The sequence below is a fragment of the Tetranychus urticae genome, unplaced genomic scaffold, assembly GCF_039701765.1.
Source record: "Tetranychus urticae isolate SD_2017Ah unplaced genomic scaffold, NJAU_TeUrti_SD_1.0 Scaffold_5, whole genome shotgun sequence".
Classification (NCBI taxonomy): domain Eukaryota; kingdom Metazoa; phylum Arthropoda; class Arachnida; order Trombidiformes; family Tetranychidae; genus Tetranychus; species Tetranychus urticae.
The window spans coordinates 523,001-528,000 of NW_028315837.1; the positions used below are offsets into that span (position 1 = coordinate 523,001).

General features: G+C 42.5%; 3 non-coding genes across 3 annotated transcripts in view; all 3 read right to left on the bottom strand.

Annotated features, from left to right (window-relative positions):
* LOC149092872 (large subunit ribosomal RNA) overlaps positions 1–1,515 on the bottom strand; it is a 4,168-nt gene extending 2,653 nt beyond the window's left edge. Inside the window, exon 1 of the ribosomal RNA XR_016200559.1 lies at positions 1–1,515. This exon is cut by the window's left edge and continues 2,653 nt beyond it. This is a non-coding gene — a ribosomal RNA (large subunit ribosomal RNA).
* A 476-nt stretch (positions 1,516–1,991) lies between these two features.
* Positions 1,992–2,146, bottom strand: LOC149092873 (5.8S ribosomal RNA). The gene has a single exon (XR_016200644.1). It is a non-coding gene; the product is annotated as a 5.8S ribosomal RNA (ribosomal RNA).
* A 488-nt stretch (positions 2,147–2,634) lies between these two features.
* LOC149092874 (small subunit ribosomal RNA) lies at positions 2,635–4,804 on the bottom strand. Its single transcript, XR_016200541.1, has one exon. It is a non-coding gene; the product is annotated as a small subunit ribosomal RNA (ribosomal RNA).
* Positions 4,805–5,000: the final 196 nt, after the last annotated feature.

A 5,000-nucleotide genomic window follows, 5' to 3' on the forward strand; every position in this document is an offset into this window, starting at 1 on the left:
CAAAGTATGTTCAGCTTTAAAAGTTTAACAAGTTGAACTTCGCACCCATTAGGAGTTTGAGAATAGGTTGAGGCCATTTCGGCCCCAAGACCTCTAATCATTCGCTCTACCGGATGCTACTGGTACTTCCATTGGTGCCAGCTATCCTGAGGGAAACTTCGGAAGAAACCAGCTACTAGACGGTTCGATTAGTCTTTCGCCCCTAAACCCGGATCTGACGATCGATTTGCACGTCAGAATCGCTACAGACCTCCACCAGAGTTTCCTCTGGCTTCATCTTGTCCGGGCTTAGTTCACCATCTTTCGGGTACTAACATATATACTAGTGCTCCGCGAAAATCTCGGTAAAGTGGATATATCACGGGCTGATATTGCGGTATACTCTTACAAGCATACATCATATCAATTTCTTTCAATTCGCCTTTCAAGCCTAAACAAGACTGATCAGCTTGCATACATGTTAGACTCCTTGGTCCGTGTTTCAAGACGGGTCGGATAGAGTACCGATCTACTGACCACAGAATCACTAGGTTAACGTAAGCTTGCCACTTTTACCAACAAACCACCAAAAGCCAGCCAATCCATGAGTTGTTTCAACACCAGGTGAAGAAACAGACATCATCAACGAAAGACTAGTCGGATTCGTCAGAGCAGATGACAAGCATTGTTGACCCTGCATAAGCAGAGATTCATCTCCAATGTGACTGTGGTAACAGTTGCCAACACTAGCTCACAGGCTAAGTCTAATAACGCAAGGAATATTAGTAGCTGTGAAAACTAAATGCTGATTAGGTGTGTGTTTAGTACACCTTGCTGTTATCACTTGAACAAGAGTTTTGCACTCTCCTTCACATTGGTCGTGGTTTGAGCACGAGAGTTGAGAAAATGCACTCCTCATGCACATATTGCACTCCTCCTATCAATACCAAGATCCAAGGGCAGGCTAAAAGTTACCCCTTAACCTACTGATCTTGGAACGCTGTAAAGCATTCTTAGCACTGAATAGAAAAAGGCAACAATACACAAGAGAAGCTGAGTTCTCCTCTCAGCTACACTTCGTGGTTCTATCCGTTTCTCTACAAGCGGTTTCACGTCCTTTTGAACTCTCTCTTCAAAGTACTTTGCAACTTTCCCTCACGGTACTTGTTTGCTATCGATATTACCATCGTATTTAGTCTTAGGAGGAGTTTACCTCCTAATTTGGATTGCACTCTCAAGCAATCTGACTCTATCCGCGACTAAAGCCAGTAATCGATATTCCATTAACCAAGATCTGCCACCGGCCTAGAACCGTCTCTGGGAAGAGGGCCCTTGTCAGAGGGACTTGCAGATTTAGTTGAAATAATCGTGACTCTAGCCATTACGCAGCACCGCTTTCCACCTTTCAATGGAAAACCTTTGCGCCGGACTCATCCCTTTTCACTCGCCGTTACTCAGGGAATCTCATTTGATTTCTTTTCCTCCGCTGAATTATATGCTTAAATTCGGCGGGTAACCTCACCTGATCTGAGATCAAAAATATTGATTAAGTTGATTAATGTTTATTTGTGTTGTTTGCAAGCAAGCAACGTAAATCTACTTTAATGTTTGCACAAATTTTGCCTTTGCATTACTTCTTAGGTCTGCTTTAACAGCATGAAATAGCTACTATTTGTACGATTTATACAAGTGCAAGAAGATTCATCAGTTAACAGGTTAGTTGATCACCATAGTTATCTGCAATACGACTTTAGCGTCGTCAGATAGGCGACTAACCTTAGAATCTCATGCTAGTATCTATTCATATATACTGCTTGCAGAGATGAAATATGCATTGTACACAAAATTTATCATGTGAAACAAGTAGATTTGAGATTCTCCTTACTAAATTGCAACGAATTGCAATTAAGAAAAGGAATAAAACATCAAGATTCATGCATATAAATATACAATCCTCTCAAAACAATGCATATATGGTAGTATGCAAGTGTTTTGTTGATTATTTTACATCTCAACTCTCAGACAGATGTGACCTCGGAAAAGACCCGAAAGCCGCAATGTGCGTTGGAAGCTCAAGTGCTCGGCGTGTCCTGCAATTCGCACCGATTATCGTAGCTAGCTACGTTCTTCATCGATTGGTAATTCGAGTGATCCACCGCTTGAAGATGTATCTTTGCCACCGTGGGACTTTTAATAAGTATCCTAAATCTGCATTGAGAGGGTTTGAAAACAATTGTATGCAGTTTATAAAAACCATAGTTGTCTTTACTTAGTTAGGCGAAGAAGTGTAAAACTTCCTTCTTTAAACCTTGCCGTCAGCATAAGCTGAAGACTTGAACAGGTACCAAGTATGTAGCAAGACAGGCTTTTCATTATAAACTACAATTGTTTTGCAAAAAGAAATTATGGCTATCGTTAGATAACCCTCACTCTTTGTTGCATTGGATAATGAAAGATGGATGTATGAATGAACGAATGTAATGCAAGTTAGAATCATGTTGCAATGGCTAAATGTTTGCATTAAACATTCACAATTGCGACTCTAATGCAAATACAATTCAATTGCATTCACCATATTAGCATCTACAATATCACTATGCAGAGTGTTTGATTGTTTGAAGGTTGTATTTCTCTTATAATAAGAGGGTAATACGTTAATGATCCTTCCGCAGGTTCACCTACGGAAACCTTGTTACGACTTTTACTTCCTCTAAATGATCAAGTTTGAACATCTTTCCAGCACAATCCGACCACTAGTTTCCCAATGGTCTGGATTGACCAGTCCGAAGTCCTCACTAAATCATTCAATCGGTAGTAGCGACGGGCGGTGTGTACAAAGGGCAGGGACGTAATCAACGCAAGCTAATGACTCACGCTTACTGGGAATTCCTCGTTCATGGGCAATAATTACAATGCCCAATCCCCATCACGAAATGGGTTCAAGCGGTTACCCACTCCTTTCGGAGCAGGAAACAGTATGCACGATGACCACTTCAGTGTAGCACGCGTGCGGCCCCGGACATCTAAGGGCATCACAGACCTGTTATTGCTCTGTTTCGTGCGGCTGCGAGCGCCGCTTGTCCCTCTAAGAAGTCCTTACAGTGCTACAGCATCCTTACCCTAGCCAATTCTGTAGGCTAATAGCAGCAGAGCCCTCAACAGCCGAAACCATCAAGAGATACTACCACCCACAGGTTGACTAAGGGGGAGTACTGCAGTGTAAACTGCAAGTCTATTTAGTAGGCTAGAGTCTCGTTCGTTATCGGAATTAACCAGACAAATCACTCCACCAACTAAGAACGGCCATGCACCACCACCCACTGAATCAAGAAAGAGCTCTCAATCTGTCAATCCTCTCAGTGTCCGGGCCGGGTGAGTTTTCCCGTGTTGAGTCAAATTAAGCCGCAAGCTCCACTCCTGGTGGTGCCCTTCCGTCAATTCCTTTAAGTTTCAGCTTTGCAACCATACTTCCCCCGGAACCCAAAAACTTTGGTTTCCCGGAAGCTTCCATTCGAGTCATGAAATTAGTTACTCAGAATGATCGCTGGTTGGCATCGTTTATGGTTAGAACTAGGGCGGTATCTGATCGCCTTCGAACCTCTAACTTTCGTTCTTGATTAATGAAAACATTCTTGGCAAATGCTTTCGCTGTAGTTTGTCTTGCGACGGTCCAAGAATTTCACCTCTAGCGCCGCAATACAAATGCCCCCGTCTGTCCCTCTTAATCATTACCTTGGATTCTTAAGACCAACAAAATAGAACCAAGGTCCTATTCCATTATTCCATGCAAGATCATTCAAGTTAAGGTAGTGGTACGCATCATATAGATGGTTGACCATACCGTTTTTAGGCACCTCTTTCGAGGTTTTGGACGCCTGCTTTGAGCACTCTGATTTTTTCAAGGTAAAAGTCTCGATCGCTTGAATCAACACTCGGTAAAGAGCATTGATAGCAAATATCGAGCAATTTTCTGTCTAAACACTATGAATGTAACCACCAGGAAAGAGGAATGAAGGTTCAAGCTAGCATCCGTAGACACAAGCAAGAAACCTAACATCACCATCTAACCCTTTAATCAGTGGACCCCATAGGTTCGACTGAAATCCAACTACGAGCTTTTTAACCGCAGCAACTTTAATATACGCTATTGGAGCTGGAATTACCGCGGCTGCTGGCACCAGACTTGCCCTCCAATAGATCCTCGTTAAAGGATTTAAATTGTACTCATTCCAATTACGGGGCCTCAATAGAGTCCCGTATTGTTATTTTTCGTCACTACATCCCCGTACTGGGATTGTGTAATTTGCGCGCCTGCTGCCTTCCTTAGATGTGGTAGCCGTTTCTCAGGCTCCCTCTCCGGAATCGAACCCTAATTCCCCGTTACCCGTTACAACCATGGTAGGCGCATAACCTACCATCGACAGTTGATAAGGCAGTTGCTTGAGGGATACATCGTCGGCTCAGAGGCCATACGATTTGCTCAGTTATTCAGAGTCATCACAAGAAATGCAACCGAAGTTGCTAAGATCCCCACTGCTAGTCCTTAGACAGCGACCGAAATCACTGAACAGGGTTCTAGGTGAATAAGAATCATTGGTCTTGTACTAATAAATGCGATCCTTCCGTCAGCAAGCTGAGGTTGGAACACTTGTTCATGTATTAGCTCTAGAATTACCACAGTTATCCATGTAAAAAAGAATATCCGAGGAACCGTAACTGATTTAATGAGCCATTCGCGGTTTCACTTTATAAACAGTATGTACTTAGACATGCATGGCTTAATCTTTGAGACAAGCATATGACTACTGGCAGGATCAACCAGGTAACTTGATGTTTTAGCAAAGTAAAATGCTAAACAAGTTGTTTTGCAGCTATAAATACGATATCCTCAGATAACAACCAGCAAGTGGATGCTAACTTTAATGAGGTATCGAGATTTATGTCGTGCATTAAGATGATTCCGCAGAAATCTCTTTAGAATCCATCTTCTTCCACTAGAATATGCAAGCATATCTAGCAGG